At 44.6% G+C, this 20,092-nt stretch overlaps 1 protein-coding gene across 4 annotated transcripts in view; it reads right to left on the bottom strand.

The window, feature by feature from the left end:
* Window positions 1-20,092, bottom strand: part of SGCD (sarcoglycan delta) — a 192,602-nt gene that overhangs the window by 126,509 nt on the left and 46,001 nt on the right. The window contains exon 1 of one of the 4 annotated variants that reach the window (XM_063413199.1): window positions 3,833-3,994. The exons of 2 other annotated variants lie outside the window; for them this stretch is intronic. The gene's annotated coding sequence lies outside the window, so the exon portion shown is untranslated. Of the gene's footprint in view, window positions 1-3,832; window positions 3,995-20,092 lie in introns of those variants that run through there. One more of the 4 variants, XM_063413196.1, reaches the window with a different exon arrangement.

The raw sequence follows: 20,092 nt of genomic DNA, 5'->3' as shown, positions 1-20,092 counted from the left end.
ACTCTCTCAAGTCTGACACCCCCAGGTCCATGAATCCACCAGCAGCATGACCCAAAATTGATTTATGGCCCTTCACATGGGTCAGACCACAACATGGCTCTCCATAAAAAGGACCAGGCTCTGGAAAATGACTTCTCACTTGCAGCATGGCCAGCAAGGGCTGAGTATTGGGGAACAGCCCACGGGATGAAATGCTTGGTGGGACAGTTAAATCTCACAGAAATTTTCTCCAGGACCATCTAAGCCACGAACTTGGCCTCTGTGACTGTTATTGGTGTCCCCAAAGCTGAAATCTTTGTTCTCTGCTTGTCCCTCTATTTCTGTGAACAGTGCCTATCCCTCCATATGAGGAGCAGCTCTTCCATGAGATGGGAACACCATCACCACCCAGTGCCCATTTCTCAGGTATCACTGCTGTGTGATACATGCCAGAGTGACAAAAAGTAAAAGGAAACTTCCTAAGGAATGCTCTTTTCTTTTATGCGAAGCCTCTTTCAGTGGGGAACACCACAAGTAGTGTTAGTCGAACATCTGGCCTGATTCTGGCAAACACGAACACATCAAAAAGCTTTTTTTAATCTGTACTCCATCAGGGCACACTGCCCAGTCCACTGGAAAACACCTCTGTTTCCTCTTGCATCTTGTGGAAGGTGGACTCAGCACAGGCAGCTGGGGAGACCTTGGGGATTCATCTCCTGGTAAAGCATCTCATTCAGATCCCTCAGTGCTCCAGGCCACTCCCCACCTCCAACAGCTTGAAAGCTCTTGTAATTTCCCCAGCTGGTTGGGCTGGCAGCACTTTGACAACAAATGTGCTTGAGGATAAGTGCACTGCAAGAACCTCAGTTTATAAACCAATAGCTTGGAGCAGATGGACTCAACCAAAATCTGAACAATGGGACTGTCCTGTCCCTCCTCGGCATTCAAAGAGCACTCACAGTAAAACCCTAAACCTATTCAAATTTGCCAGACCAAACCAAAGTAACAGGCAGCTGCATCTCTGAACTGTATTTCCTAAGCCAAAAGTGATATTTTGTCACAAGAATCTGTGAGCAATGTGATTTCACTGTTGCCTCTCTTCTCTGAGGACAGAAACACATCTGCCTTCCTACTTATGACAGTCTCTTCTAAATTTTACACTTTTTACTTGATAGTCAGCTTGTCTCAATACTTTTTTTTTTCAGAATTAAGAAGTAAATGGAAAGCTAGCAAGGAAGAAAGAGTCTCTGCAGTGAGTCCTTTAATGTATCAGGCTAGTCAACAGAGAGTGTCTTTCACAAAATGCCCCACGATTTGCAGCAATAAATTCACCCTGCATGCAAACACCATACCAGCTCTGCTGCCTTCTCACGCTGCTTCCTCTGCACCACTCAGATGGTGTGAGGCACTCACAAGCCTCTGTCCATCGGTGCCAAGTTTAGAAAAGCTCTTCCCCACCAGAGTGTCTCAAAGCAGGATGCACAAATACGAGAACTGCACCAAAATAGCCAGCAGCAGGTGTGACTGCAGGAGGCTGTGGGAACAGCAAGAGGGATGCAATCAACTGAGCTCGAATCAGAAAGCAACACCACAGGAGGTGACACTTTGCAGACTCCTGCCCCAACACACTCTCACCCCACAGCACCAAGAAAGGATATGGCTTGTAGAAATGTGCAAAGCAGGATCATAATATGGATTTATACGGCTGGAACCCAACCAGCATGGCACAAATTGAGAACTGTGGGCTTGAGTATGTGCCAGGATCCAGAGTGCAGTCTGCAGCGATCCTGCTCACACAAGTTAAAACTTGTTCTGCTGAATCTTCCATCTTCCCTCCACATGATGTGCCTTCTGTGCTAACCCATTTGTTCTTTTGCACAGACTCACTCTCGTTCTGGGAAGGACCAGGAGAAGGGATACACATATTAGAGTGTGCTAAAGCCTCTCCTATCCATCTGCTTCCAGAATCAAGAGGCTGTCTCCACTCTGCCCACACATGCACTCATTTTTCAGTCCTCTTGGATTCAAAGCTTGAATGCTTGATCCAGGTGGAGCTGCACAAAGGAGGAGGCTCAGGAAGAGCTGCAAAAATTAGGGAGGAAACACCAGCTCCCATGGCCCTGGCTGCTGCTGGGTAAAATGGACATATTCCAGCCTCTCTGGTATCTGTATCTCTGGCCCTCAACGCTGACAATCAGATTTGGGAGGTGGGATGCTGCATGACCAGGGGCAGGAACTTGAATTTTATTTATTTTTTTAAAAAATAAGCTTATAACTAGCAATGAAGTAGATAATAGGCTGACTGGTTGCCCAAACTAACAGCTGCTGAGGAAAGCAATAAGGCTCCAAGTCTGCAGGATAAGGTGGCAGCCTGTGAAGGCTCAAGAAGTTCCAGATCATGTAAGACCTTCATTTAACACAGCATTTTCTCTGCAGGTGTATTTTATGCAAAGCAAATTTCAAACTTATCAAGCCTCTTCATTTCCCTCATATGCCTTCCCCATTCCCAGCTCATGTCTGTCCTTCCTCTCATTCCCTTTGCCCCCATCAGCCTCCAGGAAGCCACAGTACATCCACATCTCCTCTGGGATGCCCCTCCTGCACTCCAAAACCACAGAGTCTTCACTTGGTCCAAACAAACTCCACACTCTTCAGCAGCATTACTGGGACAAAGCTCTGGTCCTGCCACATTCTGGATCTGTTGCCCTTTGGTGGGGAAGCTCCCCTTGTCCCTGAATTTTTGGGTTGCCAGAGTGAGTGACTGTTTGAGCCCTGCTCCCACGAACCAGTCAGGGATTCTCAGCACTGTCCCATTGTATAATTCGATACCCTTAATTCATTTCGTGTTGAAAGGGAAAAAAAAAACCCCACCACCACCATAAAACACAGCTAAAAAGCATTTTCAGCACATCAAATAACACAGCTCTGAAAATCCAAGGCAGAGGCAGAGGCAAGGAGGTTTGTGAGGCGACACGAGGCAGACTCCTCCTGACACCTCCATCCCTTGACGAACGCGCATTCCCGAATCCCGAGCCCAAGCCTGCCATATAAGGTGCTGATATCTCTGCAAAGGCAAGACAAGCTTTAATGCTGCAACTAAAAGGATGAGAGAACGTTGCCTAAATCTGGCAGGTCCCTAAAGAGGGAGCGAGCTTTTCATCATAAATGTTTCTTCAGTTATTTGGGGAAGGAAACACAAATCGGAAGAGAAGTTGCAGATAGAACAGCCCCTAAATTAATGTTTTCCCTGCTAATCTTCTCTACGTGGCTTCTGACCGTGCAGTCTGTTGCAGTTTGCTCATGCTTTATAAAATAAAGGGGAAAAAAAAAAAACGCAGACAAATCACAAGGCAATGATTATTACTGAGTTGCTGCCTCTCTTCACAAGCTCGCTGTACCAGGAATTGGCAAACAACCCCCAGACAAACATGCTTTCAACTCATTAAACAACTACGATACAATGCACTTATAAATATATTTACTGTGACCGAGTCGCATTTTTCATCCAAATATCCGAGTGACACATGGTCCACAGCCAACCCTTCAGTACCTTCAGGTTACACACGTACTGACTCCCCAAAATGACAAAGTTGGGGATTATTTGGGTGCAGCGTTCCCTCAGCCAGAGGCGCGGCGCGGGCGTTGCTTTGCCTGCAAGCTTTACCACCGACACAGATTCACAAACCACCACCCAGCCTCAGGCTGCTCCCAACCCTTCGCAAGTATGCCACAACTTCCCATTCTTGACTCTATTTTTTTTTTTGCTCTAAGCAGCATTCTGAGAGCACAAAGCCCCTGTGCAGAGGCACACAGGGAGGGCACACACACACAGGATGGAGAGGGCAGCCCTTACCTCTCCCCTGGAGATGGACGGACGCTCGGAGGGTGCCGGAGCCTGGGGAAGATGCAGCTCAGCCTCCGGAGCAGCACGAGGCCTGGCCTGCGCTCATGAGCTGCCCCTGTCAGATTTTCCAACAGCAGAACTGCAGCCAAGTCCCTGCCCATGCCTGAAGAATTTCCTGAACAGCATTCCCCTTCTTTTTCTAACTGCTTTGAAACCACACTGTCTGTACTTCAATAAGGCTTTGTCAGGCCAAGTTACAGCTACTGGGCTGGCTCCAGCGAGCAATTGAAAACACATGTGGTTTGCATTAAAAGCCCCCTTCTCCCTGCACACAATCAGACACAGACACCCCAGCCCCGGAGCCTGCCTGCCTTGCCTGTTCTGTTAAAAGGAATAAAGGGATTACGTTGGTGGAGATTTTCTTTGGGAGAAGGAAAAATGGGGTGGGAGGGATCCCATTCCCTCTGATAACACCTCGCCCTGCCTGCTGTGCTTTGCCGGGACATGGGCACACAGGTGAACAGCCAGCTCTGCCAAACCCCAACAAGCAAGGAAGCACAGGAATTAAAATTTCAGTTCACCACTACTCTCCCCTTACCTTTGCCTCTGTCTCTTCTAAAACTATGAGAAGAGAAACATATTTTTAGCATCTCTAGACTCAGTTCAGCACATCAGAACTGTATCCTAATCTTGACACATACTCCTGTATCTGCTCAGACTAAAAATAATACAACTATTTTTGAGTACTTTCATCCCTCTCTGCTTTCCAGCTGTCCTAACCTTTATAACCCAAAATATTTTAAGCACCTTGCATCTCTTTTTAAAGAGCATTAACACCGCTCCGGCGCTGGCTTAACGAAAAGAAATAGAAGATATAATGTTATACCTTTAATCAGAACGGGTCCCAGTTCTTAATATCTGTAATCATTTCCAGGCAGCACCATGGGTCAAGGCAGCAGCCGTGGGCTCTGCAGCTCGGGATGCCCTGTGCCTGGCATGAGCCTGTGAAACAGAGCTGGAGCAGATGAGGAGACACACATGGATGTCCCCCTTATTCCACCACGGCTAAGTCCCACCAAAGATGAAACACAGCAGCAGAGTTGTCAAGGTAACAATATAGAAAAGAGACAGTTTAAAGAGAGAGAGAGAGATTTTCCCCTCCTAATGCTCCTTTTCGAACCATGCACTCCACTCCTCTGGGGTTATTCTGTTCTGTGGTTTGCAGAGGTGTGGTGGGCAGGGGAAGTGTTTACAAGGGATAAAGGCAGTGGTGATGAGAAGTAAAGAGAGCTCTGATCAGCAGTCACTGAAGGCACAGGAAGCCTGCTGCCTTCCACGGGCCGTGCCTTCAGCCCATGGCAAGGACTCATTCACCCACAGGAATGCGAGATCTGCCTTCCACCTTCTCACCAGCAGTGAGATCTCACAAAACCCACGTGGGATTCCCTATGGAAAGCCTGCAGTTTATCCATCCAAGAAGTTGTGAGAGCTGCTGTGGCCACACCACGCGTGGCTCTCACCTGCACTTTGCCCTGCTACCCAAATGCTCTTTCCTTCCCCTGCACAGAGCCCCTCGTGGGTCAGCAGTGCTGCCCTTGTGCACACGCCAGGTGTGGCCAGCCTGGACCAGCCCCCCAACATGAAACCAGTGGGGATGATGCCTTAGGATTTAGCTTTTATATTTTTCAAATCCCCTACTGCTTTAGTGTATAACTCTAAAACTGCATAACCTGTTATGCAGCTGCTATTCTTCTGTTTTATTCAGACAAAACAATTCCTCTCTAGGCCTGAAACTCAAGAACATCTCATTGTCTCAGGCCCCAAAAAGTATAAAAAAAAGTGAGTTTTGGGGGAGCAATTAGGGGTATATGACTTCCTTACCTGAACCTCCTAATTGGAGATTAACCCCTGATATGTAAAAGGACCAAACTCATAACTGTATGAAAAACTTGTGATCATGGTCCATCTTGTGTGTAGCCCCTCCCAGAGGCTTTTGACTGCCCTAGGTGTACCTCTTGAAGGCCTTTAATAAATACCTGCTTTTATTCTCTTCATCTTGTCTACTTTCTGTTTTAGGTACCCCTCCAAGGCATCAGGGATGGATCCAGACTGTGATGCTATTTTGCAGAAGACAGCACAGTATGAAACCCCACGGTCATCCTGCCTTAGTCTGCAAGAGTTTCAAACCAAAGGCAAGCACACACACACAACCACTGATGATAGCATTTCACATCTATTTGCACAGCTTGTGAGGAGCCAGTTTGTGGCAGAGCAGAAACCACAGGCCTGTGGATCACATATCAGAACTGTCTGTGCAGCTGAGAGTCTCCTCCACGAGCTGACACAGCCATGATAACACTCTGGGTTGGCAACCAGAAACAGCTGAAACCAAAGGCGCCTAAAAACCTTCGCAGTCTCTTGGTATAAATAAGCTGAAACAGAAAAATATGAACTGCAGAGTCACATAATTAGATTTTCAGTTGTACAAGGCAATCAGGCATCTGCAGAGCTGTTTGCAAGATGAGAGCAGTCCATGCCTTCTGTCTTAAATTTCCCCGTGGTCTTTATTCAGCAAAGCATTTATGGATGGGACAGGCAGTAACTCCAGGGGATCGCCGTGTGTTTTGAGTTAAGCACAGGCTTTAGTGCTTTGTGGCCCAGGACTTTTTATGGCAGCCTGGCTCTGGCAGGATCATTAGTCCAATCATTTAAAACATGGCAGTACAGCACTTTGAGATTACTCAGTTCTTTGCATAAATATGGTAAATCAGTGGGTTTCAAATTTTTCTCACTGTGTGGACCCCTAAATATCTGACAAAGGTGGTGCATACCTCTATAATCATTTCACAGAGAGAGAATCCTACATACCTTACAAAAACCTCTCTTTACTTGTCATTTTTTCCTTGGGAATAGTCCCCAGGCCTCCCATATGTCTGTGGACCACAGGCTGGAAACTGCTGCTGGTGATAACTTAATCCCTTATTAAAAATCTAAATGATCTCTTCTGTTTATGTGATGTACTTTCTCTCTTCAGAATATTTATGCGAGCTAGCAGCATGCTGGCAGGTAGAGACACGAGGAGGTGACAGCATTAATACTGCATTTTTTCCACTGGCATAATTAGTAGGCCAAGTCTATAAATATTTACATTAAATCTGTCAGGCATCACACCAACCTCACTGATAACTTCAGGGGTGTCTTACTGTAAACTGCATTAATGCCTCACTATTTTGTCATCAAGTAACACATAAAATGCTCCTTCATGCTAAGCCACTTTGAGTAGGTTGTTTTTATCACTTTCTCATTTGGGTGCAGGGTTTAAAGACGCTTCAAGCATCAGAACTGTGGCTCAGGGACTGTTCTATTTTTCTGTTATTGAGCTATCATTTGTATTAGTGCCAGCACGACCAAAAATATATGAACCTTGCAAGCATAAACCTTAAGTTGATGTCGACATAACTATCTGTGTAACTGCTATTATTCCTCAGAACTGGCAGGGTTATGAGGACTAAAAAAACCTACTAGAGCTCTTTGGGAAGATGAAAACAAATTAACCCCCCTCAAAGCTTCAGTATCTTTGCAGCTGGAGACTGCAACACTTAGGGACTTCCATTTTGTGCAGGAGATCCAATCCACCTGGATCCATGAATTTCCACACTATGAAGAGACCTAGAAAAGACAGGAAGGAAAGTTCCTTCTCTACCATTTATACCTGCCCTGACTTTTGACAGCATTTTCTAGAAGCTGCTGAAATTTATTTAGTATTTACTGTGGAATTATCAATATTCATAATTAATTTCATTTAACAAATAATATCTATTTGTATACCAAATGAAATTTGAGATTTTCATGCTGTGCAGATTTCCAGGAACTCACTCAAGCATTCCCCAAATCTTCCTAAAAAATTCAGGGCAAAACAAATATGCAGAAAGAATCAGCATGTAAACACAGGTGTGGGTGCACCTGGAATGGAGGAAGAAGTCAAAATGAAAATTTTATCATCTGAAATAATTATGCAATCCCTTGGTTTGATCTTTTCTTCCAAATGACTTCTTTTAAAATCCATTAAATCTCTCAAAGTATCACAATAGAATAAATATAAATGTTTAAACATTTTTAATGTCTCAACTGAAAGAAATCATGTGCCAAAGTATTATTATTATTTTAAATTGCCCTCAGCCTTGGAGCCTTTTAAGAGGTCTCTGGAGTACCCATGTGTAAAGGGAGAAGCCAAGACTCATTTCAGCTCTATCTCCTTAAATGCAGAATTAAGGGAGCTGATGGATTAGGAAGTTAATTATTTTGGGAGCAGCAAGCTGAGGGAAGGCAGCTCTTGGCATTCCTGATGGATTCACCCAGCCCTGAGCACGCAGAGAGGATGGAGGGCAATGTAATGAGCCAAGGAGGGCTTCCCCAAACTTCTGCAGGCAGTGGCAGTAGTTGTAGGGGAGGGATGCTCCAGTGAAGGGAGAAAACCCTTCCCTGTGTGTGTGTTCATAGTCTGACTTGTGGAAGGGAGCAAAACCCTGTTTAAGTGCTGAGAGTGCTGAAGGCACAAATGTTATCAGGTAATCACACAGGGCTGGGATGGACTTGTAGGACAAGTGAAGAGGAAATGGGAGAAAATGAAATGTGTGTGTGTGTTTGAACATGAATGAGTGCTGGGAGTAGCCAGACCTGCAGTGCCTGCACATCCTCTCCCACTGCTCCAGTTTCTCCACTGGAGATAAATATGGCTACTTTGAGGAAGAAGTATAAATATAGGACTGGTCATGAGATGCAAGAGCTGCTAATTCTTGGAGACTAAGGAGAAAGAGGGGCAGAACTGCTCTCACAGACAGGTGTTCCAAGGATGCTCTAAACTTCATGCAGATGAGAAACTCCAGTGACAGCAGAGGTGACCCTGGAGACCTTGATTCCCATGACACTGAATTACTTAGATCTCAGTACTTAATTTTCCCCTTCTATTCATCCCAGACTTATCAAACAGTGCAGTAACATAAACAAATCAAAGGGAACACAACAAAAAGTCCTGATTTCACAGTAATGTCACAGGTGAGCTGGGCAACAGCAGGTCAGGGCAGGAGTCAGAGTGGCTTGCACAAGGCCAAAAACACAATGTGAGTTCCAGAGAAGGACTGAGCTTTTATGAGAAGCCAGACTCAGAGAGCTGCTGCTCAGGGGCTGGAGCTCAGAAACATTCACATCTCTTCTGCTGCTGTGAGACAAGGACCAAAGGGGCAAAAAGTCATCACCAAAGGCACCTTGCACTGCACAGGCTCAGGAGAGCTGTCAGCAAGGGAGGGTGGAGGATGGAAGTACCCAGCACACCAAAAAACAACAGCAACTTGTGCTTACCTGTGCACACATTGATGTGCAACACCTACACTGAGAGCAGCCTGCTCCTGAGGCTCTCTTCTCCTCAGGGTCCAAACCTGCAGAGTCCCGAGCCCATTTGCAGCCTGCAGTGCTCCCAACCCAAAAGCTCTGTGCTGTGCTCCTTTCCCCACAAAGGCTGCAGCAGTGTTTACCTGTCAGCCAAAAAAGCCACAGCCAGGACCTCACCCAGCCCACCCCTCTACCCCAATTCTTGCTTTGCAATTATTTTGATGATTTCAGCCATTTTCAGGCTCTTCTCAGAAATAATTTAAGGCCAGCAGAGCTTGTTAATAGGTAGAGTGGAAAGTGTTCCTTTTCATTTCTCTGGCAACATTATTGCAATTATCCTGAATAATTTTCAAACTACGTGGGCTGTAATTTCAAGGCAATATTACCATTACAGAGCCCTGTTCTTCCAGCCAGCATGTGTCATACTTCCCATCCAGAGGTTATTTATCAATAATCAGAGAGGTCTTCATTTACAAACAATAGGGCCTCTTCATTTGCAGCATGACAAGGGAGCAGGATGGGTGTCACCAGGCAAAAAGATGTCCCTGCCTTCTACTTCTCTGGCATAAGAAATGCAAGGGAAAAAAAAAACCCTACTGCAAAGATTAATTCCATACAGATATGAGAGCAAATATTCAGTTGGCAAGGCCAATAATTGTTCTTCTATTAAAGTCTTAACAGTATCCAAATTCATTACTCTTATCTGAGCAGCCCCAGCCTTCGTTCTTTCCGAAATCAGGTTCAAGGCACAGAGCTGCTCTCTGAGCTTTGCTCAGATATGTGCCCTGACCACGACACACCATCACCTCAGCCTGCAATAATCATCTTCTGGGGGAACTTTTCAGTTTCTCTGCTAGGTCTGCTGTAGTGGAGAGCTTCTGAGTATGGCCATGCCACTCTTACATTTGATGCAGAGCAGTTTCTGGTCAGGCAAAGCTGTTCAGCAGCCTGTGCTCATCACAGCCTTTCCCTTTCCAATCCAGACTATTTTTATTCTGTCAAGAAAGAAGCTCTGCTTGTTCTTTCACTGAGGTATCCTATTATATCACTAAGTTTAACACCACCCGATGCTCCCAAATTTGGCTCCACAGAACAATTTCCGTAGGCAGCAGATCTGTGTTTTCTCAAAGCAATTAGCAGGACTCTTGCAGAACACTAACGAGGCGGCCTGTCAGTCCGTCAGCAGCCCTGGACAGAGCCATCTGCTTTAACGAGCTCTGGGGCATCACTCTGGACAGCAGCACTTGTGCACGATCCTGTGGGACTCCTGAGATGAGCAGCAGTGACCTTCATCCACAACATCTGACCAAAGGAGAACTCCTGCCCTCCTCCTCCTCCTGTGGCAGCAGGAGGCTCTCACTGTCACTCTCCAGATCACATCAGATATAGCTGAAGACATTTTTTACAATGAGGGTGGTGAGGCACCAGAACACGAGATCCCTGCAAACTTTCAAGGCTGTGTTGGACAGGATTTTTACCAATCTGATTTGGTTGAAGATGCCCCTGCTCATTGCAAGGGGCTTGGTGCAGATGACTTTTAAAGGTCCCTCCCAACCCAAACCATTCTGTGATTCTAAAACCTGATGTACAACATCCACTCTGGAATAAGCAGCAAGGAGACAACAGATCTGGTAATCAAAATAGTGCACAATCTTTGGCCAAATTTTGCAAGTTCTTTCTCTGTGCTTATATTCTGCAAGAGGTGCTAAGGCACGTGCTGTTCATAAAGCAGCTCCTGACAGAATGCAGATACTTGGAGCTGTAGCACATTAAAGAATGATTGTGCTGATATATAAACAAACTCACACATACTCACATGTTTTGAGTTTCAACAGAGAATACTGGGGAAGGTTTAAAAAGCAAATTGATTAGAAAATTAAGCTACACTGAGATTGTGTCAGAAAGAAGGAAAAAAGATGCAATGGCTTGAGAAACCAATGCATGTTTGTTTGTCAGTAATCACACCTGACCTTTGCCAGAGAACTCAGTATGACAGGGGCATATTGGTGAGGATATTTACCCCAAGGATCATTAAAAGACCATTGTGCAAAAATTCCAGATCTGGATTTATCTAAAGAGATACACTCAAGGGCCTCTCAATTTCAGTATCTCTGCTTCAGTTATTGGCAGGATGTGGAAAGGGTAAAAAGCCATTTAATTGAGAAATCCCTTTATTTCTGTAGCTATTACCTCTCAGTTACTGTGCTCTCCTGTACCTAACCAGGTTCTGGAGCCTGGGCTCAGAGGATTTCCTGTGTGTTCAACAGCATCTATAAAGGCTGCAACATCCAAGAGAGTTGCTGACACCATCTGCACTTGGTCTGCCCTCCTCTCCCAAATTTTTATCTGATTCAGCAGCTGGTGAGGTTTAACACTCATTGCAATGTCAGAGAGGGCTGCTGCCCCCAAATCTCTCTGTGACCCCAGGAGTCATGCTAAGGATGGCTGTAACAATGCTTGTGCCCTTAAGAGTAGAGAGGCGAGAATCTAATGTCCTGTCCCTTCCTCCACAGAGCCTGCACACACTTTGGTTCCTGGCACTGTCTCTTTATCCTATAACCTCATAGTTGTGGTCTGGGATTCCCTGTGAGCACAGTGACCCCAGCAGCCTCCACCAGCACCACGCTGCAGAAATCTTCACTGCAGAAGCAGAGGAATGAAGTTCCTCTTGCAACACTCATTTCTATATGGCAGAAAAAAGAAGAGGCTCATTTTGTGACTCCTCTGCACGAGCACAACATCCTGTGGTTTGGCAGCAACAGGATCCTCCTTTCATTAGTAGGACACAGGGAAAACCTTGCCACATTCATATATTTTGAAGTGGAATTTCATCACTGCTGTGATTAATGTCAACATCATTTCTGCCCTAAATTCTCCATTCGCTCAGGCTAAAAATATCTTCCTGGATTTCTTGATATCATCCAGTACGAATCACAAAGGGAGAGAGGGCAAGGAGCAGAATGGAGAGAGAGGTGCTTTTTGCCTTTCATCCAGACTTCATTTTTGGGCAAAGTAGCTGTCAGGGAGGTAAGACATGTTCCAAAAATGTGAGGGATTTCACCTGCCCACATTTCTTCCCAGGTTATGACAAAAGTTTATGGGGATGCTTCTCAAAGGGTAGAAGAGTCCCCATGTTTCACAATACATGAAATAGTATTTCATATGCATACAATTATAGTTTATGAAGTCAGCAACTGGTAATTTAAAATAATTCAATCCCTTTCCTACAAAACCTCTTTCCAAATTCCAAAGATGAGGGTCTAGAGGGGAAGCCATATGAGAAGCAGCTGAGGTCACCAGGTTTGGTCAGCTTGGAGGAGAGGAGACTGAGGTCAGACCTCACCAGGGTCTGCAGCTCTTCCTGAGGGACAGCTCCCAGCTCTGCTCTGTGTGACAGTGACAGCACCCAGGGAATGGCTGGAGCTGTGTCAGGGGAGATTTAGGCTGGAGATCAGGGAAAGGTTCTTCCCCCAGACCGTGCTGGGGGAATTTCCAGGTTCCCCAGGGCATGGCCATGGCCCCGAGGCTGCCAGAGCTCCAGAAGTGTTTGAACAGCATTCTCTGGCACAGGGTGGGATTTCTGGAGTGTCCTGAGCAGGGCCAGGAGTTGGACTGGATGATCCTTGTGGGTTCCATACAACTCAGGATATTCTGTGATTCTATGGTTCTAATCAATGGCTGAGTGTTTTTGTAACCCCTCACCTCACCAGAGACCAGCAGAAGAGAAATCAATGCAGAGCATTTACTCCCAACTGTCTGTGAAAACACACACATGTATTTACAAAGTGTGATATTTAAGTCACAAAAAATGCAATGTAGCAGTGGGGTTAGGTGTGAATTCTGCAGCAACTGCTTCTCAGTTCCAGTGCTCCAGGCAGGAGCAGCACTGGGCTGTGCTCACATCAGTGCTGCTGAGCAAAGCCTCCTCCTCTCACCTCTCAGCTATTTATCATCATCCTCATCACACAAATCCAGGAGCAGCTTAGCACAGTGGCACAGAAGTTTCCATCCTGACTGGCACACAAGGTTAAACTGATCTACCTGCAGCACAACAGCACAGCCTGAGCTTTTCTTTTAACCTAAATCACTCAGGTACTTCCTAGGCTTGGATGGGAGCAGGTGGGGGGACACTTGTTGGGAGCACGGTCTGCAACAGTCCCAGAGTTTTGTGGGTTCATCATCCCAACACATAAACTTTCTCCCAGCAGGGCTCCTTCTCACTTCCCTGTTTTTATTATTGTACAGCAGGATCTGAACGGCAAATCTCTCAAAGGTTAACAGGCCTGTCCACAAAGTGCAAAAAACAGACGGGCTACAGTCGAGGAATTTTAATGTTCTACATGACTACAACATGCTATTTCTGTACTGGAGAGCAGTCCACAATCAGCACTGTTTGGGAACTGTGAGAGATGGCAGAGGCCAAGGAAAGGTGCAATAACAGCTGTAAGACAACCTGGAAATAAAAGCAGAAGACCACCAGAAAGATGGGATGGCAGAGAGGGGAAATAAAACACCAGAGAAACCCCAGCAAGGGCACCTCCACCTGCCTGGAAAACCAAAGGAATGTGGCTGTGCTACAGCAGGCCAGCACGTTTCAGATGGTGATCCCCATGTGAAATGAGTCCATCCTCCTTTGAGAGGAAGCCCTGGTGGTGTTCACCTATGAGAAATGACACCTCAATGCTGGAAGTTACAGGCTGTTGCAAGCAAAAAGACAGAAATGCACCCACACACTTTCCTCATCCACTGGATGCTGGAGCTGGCCTTGTGTTTCAAAGCAAGGAATGCTTGCAGGCCCTGAAACACCTCCAAACCAAAATGCTTTAGGAGGTATTATAAAGAAGAAAACACCAGGACCCATGTGTTCAGCTCTTTACTCACTGCAGTGAGTCTGGACCACAGTAATTCCTCTTCCACCAGGACCCAGAGAGTGCTCAGCCCTGTCTGTCCCAAATTATTTGCATTTCTATATAAAGACAAACCCAAGGATTCCTTAAAGATAAAATTTGTTACAATTAGGTGTTGGCATTTCTTCATAATTGCCTTAAATACTTCAGTCTCAAGGAAATGTGGTTGAAAATGCAGGAAAATTATGCTGATTAGTTGCTCATAATTAGATAGATTCAATAAAACCTGGTGCTTAGCATGTTTTGCATTTATATAGTCTTTATACAAAATTAGCCTCAAAGATATCTCTATCATTTTTTAGTCCTTTGCTATCAAGCACATCTGAATTAGAAAGAATCATCTCCATAAACAGACACCTCTTGAGGACTGCTTAAAATCATTACTGTGCCCACAAAACTGTTCCCCCAGCACTCCACCCCTCCCTTCTGCTATCCACATGCAAAGCTTGGAGAATTATGGGCTTTGGCTTGTTCTGAGAAGGAACCAATTATGGAATTGGTGATTTTTGTTGGAAGACTGGTTATTCATAAAGGAAATACATCTTATTTTTATGGTGGGAGGAATGTGGGGAAAAAAACACAACAAAAGAAATAAACAACCCCACAAACAAACAAACAAACTCCAAACCAAATCAAACAAACAAACACAATACCAAAGCAGCAGTGTCCCACTGCCTCAAGTGTCTTTCAACCAGCATTTAGCCAAAATGTTTGCTCAAAATCTTACCTGCTTCTTGAATCTAAAAGTAAGGACAAATATAAACATCCCAGCACAAAAGATGCCTTCCCCCAGGGAGCTCTGATGACAATGAAGATGCTGGCAGAGCCATAAACCCTATTGCCAAAGTTCCCTTTGGATGAAATGTCCTTCTCCTGGTCCAGATAAAGAAAATCCTCAGGACTGATTGTTTTCCTATGCAAAACGGCCCCTCTGTCATGGATGTCCTATTAATTTTCTTGGAGCACACAAAATTAGCTAAAAATGCTTATGTGGACTCAAAAAGACAACAGATATTTATGGAGCTTCTTCCTCTGCAAAGCAGTCAAATATGTCTTCAACCCTATAGATAAGCACCTCTATTTACTACTCTGAGTATCTGCATTTTTTTCTCTCTGTGTGAGAGATTTTTCTTCTCCCTTCAGTGCACCATCCCCCTTTCTAAGCCAGGAGAATATGAAATAAATATGGTACTGCATATAAACAGTTCACAATATAACAGAGCTCCAAAATTCAGAGTCAGCTGAAGATACCAAGTTTTTCTTTCTCAGTGATTGATGCCCTCCAGAAGAAATAATAATTATATGGCACAAGGAGGAGGAAAAAAGGCTTGTTGAATAACATGAGCATTTAGTCAAATCATAACTGAAACACTGAGGGGAAAAAATGCTTTAAAACTGCTTAGCCAGAAAAAGACAGCATTATCTGTAAAATGGATGAAAAATAAACCCCCTCCAATAAGAAAAGAACTTCAGAAATTTGTTATACGCTAATGCCATCTACCAGACATCAGTGGAAGTAGCAGAAAGAAGTGTCAAAGAAACAACGAATACAACAGGGATTAAAAAAGTACTTGTGCACAGCCCCAGGTCTTTATTTTCTTAACAAGTACTGAATTCCAAACCTTGTTCTACCTTTTCCTTCTTTCTTAGAGAAAGGACTCCAGGGCACCCATGAATGCAAATATTTATCAGTCATTTTAATTGGCAAGGCTGCAGAAAAATCTTTGAAACCCCTTCCAATACAACTTTGAGGCACAATATTTAGCTACACAACTTTGAGCTATCATTATTTTTCTCTTGCAAGCTGATGTTCTCTTATGCAATGAAAAAAATCCCTTATTTTGTGTCAAATTCCACATTGTCTTAGGGCCTCTTCAGCCTGCCCTGACTGTCTGGATCAGCAAGTTCAAACTCAAAGAGCTTTACATGTGGTCACACTGACAACTTAATCCAAATTTTTACCTGTATGTGGAGTTTCCAAGGGCTGCCTGATAACTGTAAAGGGGTTTCTACTTCTCTTCTAGTCCCAAATGGCCCCTGACTTACAGCCAGCTCCAAAACACACCCAAGGAGTTGTGCCAAACTTTAACCACATGGTTGTATTCGTAGGAGAAAGTTTTCTGCCTCCTCTGAGGATGTACTTTTCCAACCCAAAGCTTGGGTTTTACCACTATCCATCAATGTTCCTTTTGGACACCCACCAGAAATAAAGAGCAGATGCCAGTTCAGTCTCAAAACTGAAAAACAGAGGCAGGTGTAAAAATCTGCCACTGCCATGCCATGGACACAGTGTCATCTGCTGATGCAGAAAGTGGGAGATAGATAAACAATACCTGAAACCAGCAGAGCACAATGTGGACCTGAAGCATTTTGAGAGGCTCAAGAACACTTCCACTTCAAAAGGAATGCCATCTATGTTTGTGTTTGTTCTTTCAGACAAAACCTCATTTCTTCCTAAACTTACCTGCAAACTACCCCAAACTTACCCCAAATTAATGAAATTTGTTGGTCTTTCAGTCCCAATATCTCTTTAGGAAAATATTCCAGAAATTCTGAAAATTGGAAAGAATCTCATTTTCTGTATTCAGATCAACAACGTCTATCTGCATTAAATTTACCCCCTTTTTATTTTACCCCCTCAAAAAAATTCCAGAGTTTTCAGAAGTATTTACAGATACCAGCTAACAGAGGCACTATCCAGAAATTCTGCCAATATTTCTCTCTTTCTGTTCTTCCAGAAGAGCAGAAACAAAAGCTTTTTAGTTGCTACACTTGGTCTGTGTCTACACTGGAAAGGTTCAGTGATGAAGTCATGCTGAATAGCCACTGATTAAGAAATTGCAGCAGTTCCAGGAGCTGCTACTGATTCAAGGTGAGAGGAATTGCACCAAGCTGGAGTTAGCTGGCAGTGCACAAAGAGGAATTTCCATGTTGTCAAAAATCTTCCGCTGTGTCTGCTTCTGGCATTATTTCCTACTGGCTTGCTAAGAAAAAACGAGCCCTCATCACACTCCCCTGGTGCTTTCTTTGCTCCTTGGATGAATATTCTGCGAGTGCAAACAAAATGTTCAACAGCAGCAATTTATTTTCTGTCTCTCACAGGAAGGACTGGAGGCAGCCATCAGGAGCTGGAAGCAAATTTTACAGCAAAGCCTCCCTGCCTGCTCCCAGCTCCTCTCCTCCTTCTGCCCTTCTTCTGTGAGATCACAGCCACCACAGCCCCATCTCCACAGCTCTAAGAGCCTCCCTGACTCTCAGGAAATTCAGCCCAGAAGATCCAGACCCAACATTCCTGAACCACAGAGAGAGGATGCACAGGCAGTCCCAGACTGGGCAGAGAATCGATACTGGGGAGGAGTATCTCAGTATTATTGCAATACAAGCCTAGGATTTAAATAGCCCATGTCAGAAGAGCTGAGACAAGCCATCACAAAATTTTTATTAGCTATCCATTGGGCTTTTAAACTTCCAGCTTCCCAGAGTAACAGTTATGCTTGAAACCATTTTTTTCCCTCTTGCCTCCAAAATTGCAAAGACAGAGTGCAACAACGCTTAAGCTTGTTGGCTCTCTTCTCTTACAGAGCAGTCACTGCCTCTGTTTTGCCTTTCCTCCCTTTCCCAGGGTTCTGGCAGCATGTGGGTTAATGGGACAGTTATTTGAATGAAAGGCATTTCCAATAAATCAGCAGATAGCAAAAGGGAAAAAGCACTAGAGTAATTTCTTCTGCTCACAATTTCATTATGTTCTTGGCTTTGAGCCATTATAAGGTAAATCAGTCATGTTGAACAGACATTTCTGAAAGAACAGTTTTTTAAATCACTTGGTAAGCCACACTCCTTGTTTTGAATGGAGATTCCTGCTTACTTTGTATGGCACTTTATGCCCATTTAAAAGTTGTGAAAAGGAGAGCTGCAGTCAGAGCTAGAGCTGTGATTTGGCTGCAAAGAGCACCTTGGAACTGTCTCCAGGGCTGTCCCATCCTCTCTTCCTTTCCTTGCTGCACCAGACCTGATGAAGCAGCCCTACAAATGGACACACACTCCCTCTCCAGTTCCCTTTTGGCAACAAACCTCGGAATAATGCTGACCAAAGAAGGGACCACTGCTTCTAGGACCTTGGCCTGGGCAACTCTGCTCAGCTGGTGACATTCACCAGGGCTCTCCCCAGCTCTTCACTTCCATCTGGTGTCCTCTCACCAGCCACTGGCTCACAGCTCCTCAGCAAACATGGAAAAATGCAAAAATGCCCTGCTTTCACCACTGCGAAGGCTGTCCTGGGATGAAACTCCCCCAATAAGGAAATGGAGGCTGCAGGCAAAAATATTACAGTTTTGACAGTCTCTTCATTCTCTTTCTCCCCCACAAGGCTGGTGTGATCAAGAGGAGGCAGAGCAGTGATGCAGCAGCAGCAGAACATCGTGGACAGAGAAATGGGGGATGAAGACAAACAAGGCAAACACCCCCAGCTGCACATGGCCCTGGGAGCACCAGCTTGTCCCTGCACAAACTGTCCCCCAGCCATTTTAATGGCTTCAAACTTCACACACTACCATTAAATTTCAGTTAATGTTTAAAATACAGCTTTCAACTAAATGTGTTCATTCTATTTCCCCCCGTTCCCACATCGTAACCTCACCAAAGTCTCTGCAAGTACCTTTATCTTCATGATTTGGAGTCTCACACAATTTACTGAAATACTGAGAATCAGTTAGAGAAGCAACACATAAAAGCCAAACACACTCCAAGAATCTCAAGTTCACACAGCAAAAGCATCCTCACAGGCCCTCCAGCAGAGAGAAATCCCAATTAATGCCTCACACAGAAACACAAGCTCTTCATGCTTAACCCTCAGATTTTGACTGGGAGTCCAGTGTTTGCTGACAGTAGCTGTGGCACACTTTAAACATCTAATTTTTAGCTGTTCAGAACAGAGTGATGGCTTCTTGCTTTTTCCCCTCAGCCATCCAGCAACCTCTCACTTGGTCTAGGTTAGCACAGCAAGCAGCTACTGCAGGAGGCAGAGATTCCTCACCAGCTTCTAAACCAGCTGACAGACACTTCCAGCTGCTTTTCAATGCATATTCCTCTGTCAATCAAAATTACAGGGTATAATTAAGCAGGCAACAGCCAAGCAATGTCTGTCTTCTACCCAAGAACCCAATGAACAGATTAATTTACCAGTGAAATAGAGTAAGATGAATTCCTCTAAAAATAAACCCCTGAGAGACAAGGCACCATCAATTTCTTTCCTATCTAGTAGCAGGTTAAATATTGTATTTTTTCTGCAAAGCAGAGTTTCAAAAGTTGTCAAGAACTCAAACCTTTCTGTATCATCCCATATTAATAATGGTGATCTCTGTTCAGCTTGCAAATTCAGCTCCTGGAGGCATCAGTGGCTCCTTCAGCCTCATGACTGGGATAACAGAAATGGCATCAGATGTCAGAAGGATGATGAGGTGCCACACAAACCACTGCAGAGTTGACAGAACCTGCCCCAAGCTGTTGTAGGTTCCTGAGACCTTCTAAATACCTTGCTCTACCTGACATTTCTTTGTGCAGTAGGTATTGTATTCACTTTGCATCACTGAGCTTTAATTACTTTGACAACTTGCAGGGGACTTTTAAAATAATAATTTCTTTAATCAACAGGTTTTTTTTCATTGTAATGTTTGGTAGCAGCAAGAGATCATGTTAAGATAATGAAAAGCATTGGAGCAGCTGAAAACTTAATTAAAACACGTAAAAATTAATTACACTGCTCATCATTGATTTTTGTTTGAAAAAGCTGATATTGCAAATAGGAAATCAAAAGCAAGGAGGTCATGTGGAGAATTGCTGATGTGAAAGTGATACATTACAGAAAAAATATATCCACGCTGAGGGGAGCCACTCACTCCAGGTTGACAATCCTGTGCTGAGCTGAACTGCATCCCACATCACTAAATTGCCAATCAAGCATCAACAAGGAGGCTGA

Source organism: Prinia subflava, chromosome 16 (genome assembly GCF_021018805.1).
Source record: "Prinia subflava isolate CZ2003 ecotype Zambia chromosome 16, Cam_Psub_1.2, whole genome shotgun sequence".
In the NCBI taxonomy this organism is placed as follows: Eukaryota; Metazoa; Chordata; class Aves; order Passeriformes; family Cisticolidae; genus Prinia; species Prinia subflava.
Note: the sequence above shows the minus strand (reverse complement) of the source record. Positions and strands in the feature narration are given on the sequence as shown.